Source organism: Struthio camelus, chromosome 11 (genome assembly GCF_040807025.1).
Source record: "Struthio camelus isolate bStrCam1 chromosome 11, bStrCam1.hap1, whole genome shotgun sequence".
In the NCBI taxonomy this organism is placed as follows: domain Eukaryota; kingdom Metazoa; phylum Chordata; class Aves; order Struthioniformes; family Struthionidae; genus Struthio; species Struthio camelus.
In genome coordinates, this window is record NC_090952.1 from 3,379,599 (window position 1) to 3,393,587 (window position 13,989).

Here is a 13,989-nt window from a genome sequence, read left to right on the forward strand (position 1 = left end):
GCCCGCCCGGCGCTGGCCGCACCGTTTTATGGCCGGGAAGGCGGTGAGAGCCTTCCCCCGCCGGCCCTAGCCCGCCTCGCCTCCGCCTTCCCTTCCTCCCCGCCTCCCTCCCTCCTGCCCGCCGTGTCCCGTCCCCCCCCCCCCACCCCCGAGAGCTCCGTGCTGGGGCCAGGCGAGGCCAGGGGATTCCGGCGGGGCCCCCCTCCCCTCCCCTCCCCCGGCAAAGCAGGATTTGACTGTAATGCCATTAGCGAGCAGGGCGAAAGCATCGCTGCACCTCGTCCTGCCACGCAGGGCCCAGCAGGGAAAGGGGGACGGGGCGGCTGGGAGGCTGCCCTCCTTACCACCACCCCCCAGCCCAAGACCCGGCATGGGAAGGGGAAGGAAGTGTTCGGTTGAGGGAGGTGGCAATTTTTCCCATTACTATTGTCACGATGCATTAAGTGCTTTGCACGCTCGCAGTGAGGTGGATGTGGGAATAGGTGCTGGCCCACTGTCACCTGACTGCAGACTGTAGCGGGTATTTGGCAGGAGAAGCGTGGCCAGCCGGCATGCCCCAGTCCAGCTGAACTCGCTCAGCAGCGCTGCAACTGCGCAGTGCCTGGTGCTGAGCCTCACTGGCATTTCAGTTGTTCCGGCCAGCCAGCTATAGCGCTCGGCACGAATGGCAGCCGTGCATGGCACAGGCACCCGAGGGCTTCAGGGTGCTCAGGGGACAAAATGCCTGTTGTACAGCTGAAGAAATCGAGCCACGTAGCCCAGCATCACAAATGCGCCTGACCTCCCACCCTGCTGGAATGGGAGCACAGTAGCAGTGTAAGGCCCAGAGTGAGAGATGGAAACGGTCCCCCAAAGCAGCTCACTGCCAGGGCATCCTCCTTCTCCACAGCCTGGCCTGGCAGTAGCCATCCTCCCACTGCCTGAGCTCATGCCCCAAATCCCATGTCTCCATCGCCGTGGGGAGAGGCATCTCCACGGTGCTCAGAGAGGTGATTGCAGCGCTAAGGAGCATGTGTCAGCTCCCATTTACCCAGCTCAGGTACCTGCGGCTGTACTTACTCAGGGCGGGGTACACAAACCTGTCCAGGACTGCAGATTCTTGTCCAACGGGCTGCATCTCACTGGAGTCCTTTCTGCTGCGTCTTCACTGACATTCAGCACCCTAGCTGGCTGTGTCAGGGCCAGCTCAGGCACACTCTGAGTTCCAGAAGTGCAGGCACTGAAGTGTCTGTGTGGCAATGCATGGCCACAGCTAGCCGAGGCTGGACAGAGACAGAGGCAGAAGTAGAGAAGGAAACAAGGTCACTTTTCTGCTCTGAAGGACTTGCTTTGGGACTGTTGAGAACTTCTATTTTCCTTATTTGGTCCATGTAGCTGTTACTGGATGATTTTGTTTTCTTGAGCTGTAGGGGCTTGAGTCCAGATACAAATTACACCTGGTGGGATCTTAAAGAGTTTGGCCTACTGTGATAGCCTATTTTTTAGTGCTGGTAAAGCCAGGCATGAAAAGGCATTGCAAAGAAAGACTCCATCTCGTTTGTTTGTTTGTTTGTTTAGAAAGTCTAGTTTTTGGTAAAGACAGGAAAGAATAATAATTTCTAGCAGCATCACCAATTTTCTTTCCTAAAAGTCCTGTGAAGGCAACCCAAAATCTAACCATCTGGGACAGATCAGCTGCCCAGAGCTTATCTATGAGTTTTTTTTGTTTATGTGTACCTGCCAAAGTTTGTAAGAGCAGAATATCTATTTTCCACTTCATCTAAAGATCAGATCCTTCACTGAGTTTGGGAATTCAGCTGCAAGGATTTTTTTTTCTTTTTCCGTTTGGCTTTGTTGTTGCTGTTTTCTTGTATCCCAGCACCATCATTACACAGATGTGCAATCAGGTCACCAAAAGCACAGTTAGAACCAGGATGCCTCTGTGTGTATATCCAAATAAACAAGCTGGGATGCTGTTCCCCGGGTCAATCAGTATTTTGAAAAAAACCAGATCAGTACACCGTATGAACAGTATTGATCTTGCTATAGCAAGTCAAAGGCTGCTTCCTGCTACTTGAAGAATGTCCTGGTGTGGAAGAGCAAACACAGCATTGCTATGCAAAGAGCACCCAGTGAAGAGGACAGCATTCGCATGACAATGAGCTCATGGACTGGCTTTGCATATATCCTGTCAGTGCTGCTTGCTCACTTTCTACAAATTGCAGAGATATCGGTCAGCAGCTCTATTTGCAGGTAAGCAGGTGAGAGCAGTCTGAGAAAAATCACGCATTCGTGGAAGTTTCTTGAATTCAGCAGCTACCGCTGAATTCAGGACTGGTCATTATCAGCTGTGTCAGTGAGGGTTTCAAAGGATAATTTTTCACACGTTAATTCTTCAAGCAGGAAGGTTTAGATTTGTGCCAAAACTTTCCCGTGTATATATTTTGTGTAACATATTTATAGATGCGGAAAGGTTAAAAATGGGATAAAGTGTTTTGAGATTATAGAAATGAACAGCAAAAAAAATGTCCCAATCTGAAAAAAAAAGGTGGGAGGAGGGAAAATGGGGAATATTTTAGGCTGGTAACTCCTTTTTAACCTCAAAGTTGTGTTCTACCTGGGAATGCTAAAACTTTAAAGAAAAATATATTGACGACTTGGAGAGCTGAATTCCTCCCCACCAGACTGCTGTGTAGTTTACAGCTGGGCAACAATCACTCCATGGGTATTCCACCTAATGAAAATGCTGGCTGGGGTAGATGGCTGGATGGAAGATTGCTTTGCTCAACAGGCAGCTGAAGCATCCTGTGTAAAAATGACTGGTGGGCAAATTGAATTACCATGAGCCTGTATATCGGGAGGGCTGGGCCAGGATGAAATCTGATATATTCCTGTCTCAGTTTTCTGGAGGTCTGATCCTGCAGGTTCATTGCATGATTCCCAGTAAAGTTTCAACTCTATGAGTCTACATCTCTCTATCTGCAGAAGATACTATCACCTCAACCAAATTCAAAATTAATGGCTCAGCACTTCAGACCATCCTCTTGGCCACCCTGACCCATTAGGGACTTGCAGGGAAGCAAAGGAGACAGAAGAGCTCTCTGTACCAATGTCTGTGCTTCTCCCTGACCAGAATCCTGGTGGCAGTCTCACACAATCTCCTCTGGTGCCAGCATGGGCAGATGTGGAAAAAGGAGTCATGTTAAAAGGGCCTTTGGATCTGTGCAAATGCAAGCGGTGAGATGCAAATAACGGGCAGGCTGTGGGGGGGGTTAATTGTACTTTGCATTAAAACTCCGTTGTGGGTTGTAACTCCATAAGACACCCTAGTGCTCTATAAAGAGAGGAAAAGTCTATACCCCTGCAGAAAATGGGTGACAACAAACACAGATGGCCAGCTGGCAGGTATATGGCAGCCATGGCTATCTGTGTAGGGTGCAGCAGCCAGACCAGGCTGTGGACCAGGGGGAATAGTGGGACGCGTTGCTGACTTAGCATCCCCCAAGACACTCAGACTTGGAGCGGTGTGTTTAGGCTGAAGGAGCCCTCGTGGTTTGTGTTTCACTCCTGGCATTGATGCTGCAGGGAGCAGCGCGACACAGGCAAAGGCTTTGAACCACATGAGAATGGAAAGTTGGAGGGAATAGGCCTGGCCGTGGGCATGAGGGATGTGACCACTTACGAGAGGGACGAGAGGAATTTTTCGGTGGAAAAACGTGTATGAAATTATATTTTCTGACAGTCTTTCCTGCAAATATTAGCAGACAGTCACACGGCCACAGATGATCGCTGCAGAAGCCCCTGTGTCAAGGCCATGCCTTACTGAGGAAACAGGTAACTCAGAGATCAGGAAAGCTAATGAAGATGAATTTTCTCTGTGTGTATGTGTGTGTAAGTGTGTGTATGTGCACACCTATTGTCTAATGTAGAATGAGTATATTAGCCTTTATTTGCTGGGAATACTAAATTAAGTCTCTCTTCTGTCCAGTCCACTGTTTTCTCTAACTCTGTAAAAAGTGATCTCTTTGAGACCTTATACTGTTCTATCACACTTAGTTGAAATTGCCCCAAAATTCAAAACATATGGGGGAGGGCAGATGCAGAGGAACACCATCTCTTACACACGCACACACACACACACACACACACGCATGCGTGCATGCACTGTGACCATACTAATCTTGTTTCCTTAGGAAACGAGCCTAAAAATAACTTGAATTTGGTAATGCGTTTAGAAGACTACAAAAGCAAGGCTGCCCAAGGGGAATTACTCAGAGGCTCCTCACAGAAAATACTCCGCCCAGCACCCCATGGCATGGTGGCATCCCTGCCCAGGGTGGAGCAGTGAGGCTGGAGAGACGAGGACCTTACATCGGAGTTGACAGAGTTATCCCGGAGGAGTGGGGCAGGCTGTGCACCACCCTGCTGACCGGGCTGGGGTGGGAGCCCAGGACAGGTGGAGGGAGTGCAGGGAGGATGTTGGTACTGAGGTCTGAGAGCCTTGAGAAGCCGCGGGGAAACTGTATTTTGCCTGAACTACTCAATGCAGAGTTGCAGGCATGGAGCCAATATGTCAAAATGTGTATTCGCCCCATGGTCAGGCCAGCACTGTGTCTGTGCCAACACATCCTGAAGGAGAAAGTTCAACCCCCTGTACCTCAGCCTCCCTTTGGACTGGAGCTAAAGATGAATAATAGAAGGCACTTTCCTCTCCTGTTGGTGTTCGGATGAATTAGCCTCATTCTGCCCGCAAGAACCTGTCCGCCTTCATCTTGGTAAAAGTTCTGCCCTCTACAATTCTCATGCCAAACTCTGCTCTCACCTCGTGTGATGTAGGGGCAGAGTAACACTGCTGCCTTCAGCAGACTTTCCTGTGGGAGGGAAAAAGCAGTTTGACACTGTAGCTCTTCAATCCTCCTCATAACTGAGGCTCAAACTGGTGCAAATATTTCAATGAGCTGAAACGGAAAATATGCAGGCCACTGCTGACATGTCTTGAAGCAACTTGAAGTATGATCTCCTGTGAAGAGGAAGATGATTATGACCCTGGAAACAATGAGGGGGTCTGGAAACTCAGAGGAAGTTGCCAAGAGGTTTTATAAACCAGCCTTTACAAGTTCTTCCAGAAATGAACAAAACAGGAATATGGGTCCCTCTCTGACTTCTGAAGCCTTTATCAACACAACAGTGGAACATAATTCATCCAGGTCCCAAGAGAAGGAAGGAATGGGCTTAATTTGTGTTTGTCTGTGTCCACTCTGTTATTTGCTGAGAATGCGGTCTGGTGATTGCAAGGAAGACCCTGGTAAAGCTTTCTGGCTGCTGTTTCTAGCTCATCGTGTTTTCTGTGCTTGGACACAATTCAGTTCACCTCGCTGTGCCTCAGCCTCCTCCTCATCTGCAGAATGGGAGTACTGCCTGTCTCCAGTCTCCATGATCGCCAGTAATATCCCTAACCTACAACTCCAAAAGTCTTTGAAAGATGCTTAAATACATATTTTTAATGGCTGAAAGGACTATAAACTGAAAGACCTACATTTCCACCCCCTGGCTTTTTTTCTCAGCTAAAAAAAAAAATCAGAAAAATAATCAGTTATGCACCCCGCTGTGAGAGTGATCTTCTGACACATCACATTGCAAGGATGTTGTCTCAGAGAAACAGTGTTGCTACATCTACTTGATTAGTTTCTTATCTAGGGATAACAGAGAAATGTGTGTTAAGGAAAGAATATTAGAGGAGGAATCCCATATTTAATGTACATCAGAAGTGACCAGCTCCTTGCATACAGAGGTTCGAATTCCACTATTCCACTGTTAAAATTTGTGAATTGGAGCTAACTGCAGGAATCCTTCTTCCTTAAACAAAGTGGAGCTTCTCCTAAAAATGCAGCAGAAGCGTGAAGTGAAAGGCCAGTGATAAAACTGACCTCCATGGGGCACTGCATTATTTCTAATATGTTCAGGGCCTAATTGCTCTCTTCCTATCAGTCCATTCTTCCCCCATATACCCAGCTCTGTTCCTTTCCCTTTTCCCCATCCCTATTTCTTCTCTTTTGTTCCTCTGCGCAGTGTTTCTTTGAGCTTTCCTTTCACCATTCCCGTTCTACATGCTGATGGGCTTAGCAAAGAAATAGCGCTAACATTAAAATCCCTCCATGGGGTTTTGAAGTATCACTGAGAATGGTGGAGGGTCAAAGGAGTGCTCACCCCTAAGTCACTTCATCCTGTGCAGCCAGGAGGAGGATTCAGCGCCTAACTGGCTCCTGGATCCCTATAAATCAGGAACAACCCCTGCCACTGTTATCACTGAGACAGAGCTTTGGCTCTCTTCCTTCACCTCTCCTCTCCTTTTTATGTCCAGGATGTCCAGGAAGCTGCATGGGTCTCGTGATAGGCGCAGCTCACATGCATGCATGAGGTTAAATAGAAGTGATGATCCTTTCATTGCTCTGTCTGTAACACTTCTCTGCTCTCCCTATTAAGGGCTTGCTGTGTCTGACTGAGTAGCCCGGAAACTTCAGCCACTGCCAGCTTCTATAAAAAGTGGTTAATCTGCTTCTGCTTGGTTAGGAGCTCAGGTGGCTTTGCAGCTCTGGGAACAGAAGGGGGTAAGCAGATGCATACAGCTGACCCTAGCTGTCATGGTCACATTTGCCATGCCAGTACTAAAGGCAAGGTGAGACTTGAAGTTCACATTTCAATAATTTACTTATACGTCTTATCTTTCCCATTTTTAGCAACATCTGCCAACTTGCACTGCAGCTGTTGTGTCCTTTCTGTGACAGATAGGTTTGGACAAGGAAGGAAAAAGGCTGCGCTTAATGGTGAGCTTTAATTGGCTTTTCATCATGAAAGCTCAGATGTCTCTGCAGCAAAGTGCAGTTAGAAATCAGTAGCAGATGGGGACCAGGCTGCAAACTCCTCGTAAAATGTGGGAGTTGCTGAGGCTCAAGGCTTTGGTTCGGTGTCATCACTCCAGGAAGATTTTCTAGGATTCGCGCAGGCAATGATGAAACTGGTATTATCATCACTGACTCCAGGGATGATGGAAATACTGTACTGGAGATCCGTTTCCATCCTGTTACAATATTTCTTAACAGGAACAAGAACATGCGTATCCACTGATCTCATCTCACCATCTGGTGTCAGGAACTGGATGGCCACTTTGAAGGTGTTCATCCCTAAAGCAGAGATGTCTCACGCGGTCTTTTCTTCATGACTTCTTTTATGCTGTCAAATTAAAATCATGACGTAAGAAACTAATGGCCACTGCATTTCAGGCAGGCATTTTCAGAACAAAACCCAGTGGGGAAGGATGTTTGATCAGGTTTGGAAATATTTCACCATGTCTTTAATACTCAGAGAGGGCTACCCGAGGAAAGAGGGAATTAGGCCTGGTCATAGCTGAAGCATGTTCTGAAAAGCAGCAGAGCAGCTGTAAGCAAATGGGACGCCTTTTTCCACTAAGTGAATTCTGAAGACCAAATTCTGCCTCTAGTACAAATTGGCAACACAGCTAGTTCAACCTTTTACTGAACCACCTATCATTTGCCTTATCAGGATATCATTTGTGTGTTGGGACTAGGGTACTCTGCAAAAGCAAATATCCTGCCCACTGTGTTTCCAGGATGCAGATCATTTAGACAGTGAGCTGGAAACAATTCGGGCTATAAAACTATCCTTATATGCTTGGCTTTTCATACACAGAGGATATATTTAGGTGTTATCCAATAAGACCTAAGTTTGCATCATACAACAGAGAGATGTGGTGAGATGAAAAGGGCCTAAAGTCTAAACACAGGTAGGTGGCAACCAGAATGTAGGAGGAACCTATGCAAGCCTTGCTTTAGGCGGTCTGTTCCGTGGGCTCTGCCAATGCTGTGCCCCAGGGTGAAGATGCCATCTGGCTTGGCAGAGCAGCCAGCCTGAGGACAGTGCTGGTGCATGCAGAGTGGAGGATCTGCTTCAGCACATGCTCCTTTTAAAGCTAACTTTTCTGCAAACCTGTCTGGCAGAATTCTCATTGCATCCCAGCTTGGGGCTGGGATTGGGTCAGGATGGGGGAGCATGGAGACAAAACAGCAAACAAGAGACGCTGGCCCCTCTACCCTCTGACACCTTTGATCTGAAAATACCCCAGTGTTGCCCTTGAAGAGAGTGAGCTGTTGTGAATCTCTTTACCTTCAGAGAAGCCTCCTCGCCCTGCCACTCTGAGCAGTCAGCCAACACCAATAAATCCAAGGTATCTCAAAGCAAGCTCATCTCTGCCCTCTCAGTTTCACATATCCTCCTGCAAATGGGAGAGCCCATGAGAAAAAATTCTATATGTTAAACATGGTATGTGGGCACCCTGCAAATCACAAGAGGACAAGAGGAACAGACAGGCTTATGTTAGCTGTATCATTGTGAAGACACGGTTGTGATCACAAAGCTTCAGTCCACGCTCTGGTCAAGGTCGTGATCAATGTGAAGCTGGATTTTGACTATTCTTCCTCTTTTGATGCGAGGCTTAACTGTTTTTTTTTTTTTTTCCATGTCCTTACCATGGCTGCTTCATATTGAATAAAGATATCTGCAGATACTTGATTATGAAGAGGAACAAAGTTTGTGACAGACATAGCACTGTGGGACCAGATTCTCAGCAGGTATATATCAGTCTTCCACTGATATTTTTCTTTCTAGCCCTGCTGAAGGCAGTAGGGCACACTGGTTTTTGCTCCATTTCTCAGGGGCGACAGCAGGTTTCAGAACCAAGAGGATTTCTGAACAAATCTCATCTGACTTTTGAACCTTGGTCTGTGGCTTATGTCCTACCAGAAAGCAAGAGCCTGCAGGCACGAAACAATGTCAGACCTGCAGAGGGTGCAAAGGGGCAAAAAGGTAGTTGCTAAACTTTCTCAGGTCAGGGCAAAATGACCTGTAGGTATCAAGTAAAACCCTTGGTTGATCTTTCCTCTTTTCCATCTATTCTAGCTGCAGAGGGAGGATGAACCAGCCAAGCTTTGTGGATTTTCAAAATACCAGAAAGCTTGCTTTTCAACCTTAGGTGCAAATGAAATGGTTCAAACGGTCCTGACTCAAGGAAAGTGAGGACCAAACTGTTTCTGAGATGTGTATGAGACTACCTGAAAGTGAATGCAAATGCTGCCCTGAATGATGAAATAGCATTTTACATGCACTCAACATTTCAAAGCATGTTTATCTGATGCCAATTGATTGTAAGCGAAGGGAAATGATTACACTCTCTCAAGGAGTTGCTTTTAAGTAGAAAATCTGTCTCTGGCTGATTCCTCTACGGCTTCTTCAAAGTTTAGCCTGGCCTTCAGATGTCTGATCCTAACCTGTTTAACTCCCCCCATCTCTTGTCAGGATGCTTTGAAAGTGGGGCAAAGGAACCATTTTCTTGGTGGGCTGCCTCAAAATTTCACTGCCTCCTATTTTCTTCTAGCCCAGGGGTAGTATTGGATTGCAGCACCCACAGAGAGTGTGGAGCTGGACAAATCTTCCTGGCCACTATGGACACTAAGACCCTATGGCTTTTACTCTATGGCAGGCATAAACTTGGGCTTGTCTTTGGGCTTGTCCTGTCTGGAGGGACCCCAGCAGCTCATCCGAACTCCCCTAGGCAGGCTGAAAGGATGCAGGCTCACTTCACTCCTCCTGGTGATACCTGGCACTGCTTTTTGCTCTGGTCTCACAGTGTAGGATGTTCTGCCGAGTCTCCTTGTCCTACACCAAATTACCAGCCCAAAGGGTGCTGGCAAATAGGCAGGTGGATTTCCCAGGTGTGGACTGCCTTGCATCTGAGATTAGACATCAGCAATGCCAATGGTAACCAATGGTACTTGCTATGGACAACTCCTAAAGCGGTAATCGTGGAGGTGAGCCAGTAAATAACCTATGGGCTGACATGCCTTAAGTAGAAATGAAACCATTTCATCCCCAGAGCAGTAGTGATGCAGAGAAAGTCCTAATCATTTTTTACAAAGTAATTTCTCTTTTCTATCCAAGAACAGTAAACCTATAAAAGATATCTATTTTCCAGACAGTCAGGACAGACTACATTCACATAGGGCCATGCTTCCCATTGCTCAGCAACAACAAATGGAGCCAGATTTTCAAAAGAACTTGGCTTCTACTTAAGTACAAAAATAGGTGCCTCGTTACCCAAAGCATCAATAAATGATCATTTCCTATAATGGTGCAGCCAGCCAGTTGAAGAGCTCTACACTTAATGAGAACCCAGATCCCAGTATGCTGGGTCTTTTACACTCTGGTTATTTGCAGGTGATAATACTTGTTCCTTCTGATTTAAAAAATCTGCTATCTAAATCTCAACACGCACCGGCTATGTATTCGCAGGTATAGTGGAAGCTGCGCTCTGGCATAGGCAGCTTCACTTCAGTGTGGTGAGTCTTAGCTCTTTGTGGTGAAAGTCTCACCACGCTTCACCAAGGACATCAGAAGCATAACCTCCATTTTATAAATGGGAAGCTGAGGCACGCAACAGTGATGTGTCTTGTAAGTGGACCAGAGCACGCAGAAGAACAGGTTGCTGGTGGTGTGTTTCTCCATTAGACTACACAATCGTAAATATGAGAGAGAGAGAGAAAAGGCTATAATAAAGCACCGTTTTACCAGTATAATAACAGTGGGGTATATCTTGTGTTCACAAAAGTAGTTTGATGTTTAAAGAAGGTAGTCAGAGTAGCACAAAAAGTCAGGTATTCTCTAGAGACTGCTCTGTTTCCAGAAGCTTTTAATGAGTCAGATGCTGGAAGAGGCTCTCTTGACCATGAAATATAAATCAGTGATCTTCTAGTTTGTCTGATTTAGCTATTTCTGGATGTATGTGTCCAAGTGGCGGCTGAGCTCCTTGGTGTTATTTGCAGCTGATGAAGGCTTTGAAAAACTCCAGCCCTTGATTTCATAGAGTGGCTTGTTTTGAGCCAGATTTATACGATGTATGCATTTCGGGAAGGCATTCACAAGCTTCTCTCAAGCTGGTCCAAGATTTACTTACCACTGCTGAAGTTACCCCTGGATTTCCAGGAGGATGCACAGGATAATGGAGGTGTGGTTCCAGTTCCTGGAGGCTGAGTCTCCTAGAGCAGTCATATTGGTATACACAGTAAAGGGATCAAAAATAGTTGAATGTAAGTAGACTAGTTCTGCTTTCAGCTGTCCTGTGTGGTTGCCAGTTGCCAGTAAAACCGAATTCTCACAGTCTAAGTTTAGCCTATGTGGCAAATCTCCCTCTCTTGCCCTCTCTTTCTCCTCCTAAATATCATTTAATCTAATTAATCTAATTATCTGTCTAATCTATCAGAAAAGGAAATCTTAATAGCTAGCTAAGTATGCTGTATTAATAGTTATTTATTAGTGTTTGTTATATTGATCACCATCTTGCTGAGTTTCACTGTGCTGCAACCATGAAAACATAACGAAAAAAATCACAAGCCATTTCCCGTTTTACGACTAATGTTGGATCAACCCCTCTCGTCTCATCTCTGCATGCACCATATAAGGCTGCAGCCACTGTGAAATCGAGGTGTGGACACACAGGCACACACACACAGACACACACACAAAAGACCATATCCTATGTCCACCACCCTCGTCCCTCAAAGGCCTGAGGGAATCTCTGCGGTGCCCCAGGTGGCACCGTCTGTCGGCAGGTTGTTCTCACTGGACAGTCTCACCAGCAGAAAGGAAAAATTCTCACAAAGGTGTTTGGTTGTTGCATTCGGCTTTTTAACTTGAAGGGGTTCCTATATCTGAAGTTCTTTGTTATTTTCTAATCATTGAATTGCAGGCTGAGGTACACTAGATAGGAATCTGATTGTGATTTTTTTTTCTTTATATTCTTCCTTTTTTTTTTTTTTGCAGTGCAGTACAGCCAAACATAGGAAAAAAAAAATCTCCCAACCCTTCTACTCTTGTGCTTCAACCACTGGACAATGCTCCCTCCTATAGGCTATTGTGTTTATTTTCAGCATTAAAGGTATGATCTTGCTTGCAGCACAATATAGGACAGGCCTACCACAATGGAAGCCTATTTATAGAACGCCCTTAAGGTCAAGGAAAAGAATAAGCTTAATCCAGCTTCGATAACACAATCCATCATAGTATAGTTACACTAGTGTTTATGAGGAAATAAATGATGATAGGCAGAGCATCACTAAATAAATCTTAACGTGGCCTCAGAAACGGTTGAGCCCTGCTCTTCGGGCTTCTGGCCCAATTCTAAGGGTAACTGTATTGCCTAGGAATGGCTTCTGCTCACATAGCTTTTTTACCTTAGTCGGCATATCCCTTTAGGATTTTGGGGTGGGTAGGGGGTGATGTCTGAGCTGTGATGGGGACCTTTCATTCACTGTCCTCTTTGGGAATCTTTTTAATCTCTGGAGTGACTATCTACTGAAACATCCAAAGGAATGAGTTGGGGATTATTATCTTTTTTCATCTAGTGGCAGCTCTTTTTAATTGATAGATATCTCTTTAATTGAGACAGGTGTCAAAGAAGACAGAGCACTCACCACAGGAGACTCCTGTGCAGATGTTTCATCCATCAGCCCGTGCATACTAGCACTGCTTTCAGAGTGGGACATGCTGCCACCTGTGAACATGCCACATGTGCAGTTCACCATTGCTAAAGCTCTGAAGAGAGCCAGGATGGGGCTGAAACATCAGCTTCCTTTCCCTGTAGTCAGAGCACCAGAGCTGAGCTGTGGAGGAGCCGTGGTCACTCTTCCGCCCTGCTGCCCTGAAAGCAAGTGGAGAACAAAGTGTGATGTGAGGGTCACGACTCTGTCCCAAAGGTAGTTCCCACCCTGGAAGCTCGTAGCTCACTTCTTCGGATGAATCTCAGTTTCTTATTTTCCACAATGCAGATCCTCTCTGCAAACCTGGATAAAGAAGATATTAAATAAACGTACTACCTCACCCCACCCAAGGCTGATCTCTATTTTAATTCACCCTTTTCCTACCCAAACATTAACTGAAGCAAACCTCTAACCCCTTTCAGTAAAATGCCATTTAAAAGCTGTTTTAAAAGTGGATTTAACTAGGACCTAAAAACCAAAAGTTATCCATTGATAATACGAAAACATGTGTTCCCTGGCATCTCATGCCTGTTTGCCATTGCGTTACCATAGAGAGCACAGCGACAGCGATGGTCATGCTAGAACAGGTGACTCAGACATTGCCCTCACATTACCTGCTTGAAATGTTCAGCTGTCAGGCCTGCCATGTGTTCAGCTTAAATGATTACCAGCAATGATGCCATGGTAATGCTAGGCAACCTGCACACTAGGACTGCTGGGAAAATGTACTACAAATAATGTTTAACATTTTTTCCATGAAAAAAAGGCAAAGCCTTTTCCAAACACAGGTCAGCAAGCTCCCCTCCCCTTGCCAAGAAGAAAACAGGATCATCGCTTACAGACCAAGTAACTTCTGAAAAATCACGTGGAAGTTAGCAGGACAGCTGAGATGGGACTCAGGAGCTGGCTGCCATCTCTTCTGCATCTGAAATAGGCTTACTCTACAGTTCTGACCAGAAATTATATTTTACCTTTTTCTTATTCCTTCCTTCCTTGTAAGCATGAAAAGTGTTTTTTTCAGGCAGAAACAAGTTCATGCTCCCCATACATAAGGGAGTTTGAGGAGAAACATGATGGGCTGCTCCCGCCTCCAAAGGAATGCGTCAGGCCCTGATCCAAAAACCCAACAGCTGTTAAAGCCACAAAACTATGGCTGTGGAAGCGTGAAAAATGCTGAATCGACATAAAATTGGAGGCAAAGATTCAAAGCTAACCATAATTAGCGTACTAAACATCTGACTGGAACATCTGTCTTTAATCTCCATCATCATTTTGCTAGTGATCTAATTCCTGACATACCCTTGCTCTGTCCCTGTTCCATGAACTCTTTTTCTCCTATCCCTTGTCTCATAGTGCTGTTCATCTACCTCATAATCATTAATTTTGGCTACAAAGTGACTATAGT

General features: G+C 45.9%; 1 long non-coding RNA gene across 1 annotated transcript; it reads left to right on the forward strand.

Annotated features, from left to right (window-relative positions):
* Nucleotides 1–3,156: 3,156 nt before the first annotated feature.
* Nucleotides 3,157–6,784, forward strand: LOC138068816 (uncharacterized). The gene is made up of 4 exons (XR_011143563.1): nucleotides 3,157–3,216; nucleotides 3,741–3,813; nucleotides 6,463–6,587; nucleotides 6,717–6,784. It is a non-coding gene; the product is annotated as an uncharacterized lncRNA (long non-coding RNA).
* Nucleotides 6,785–13,989: the final 7,205 nt, after the last annotated feature.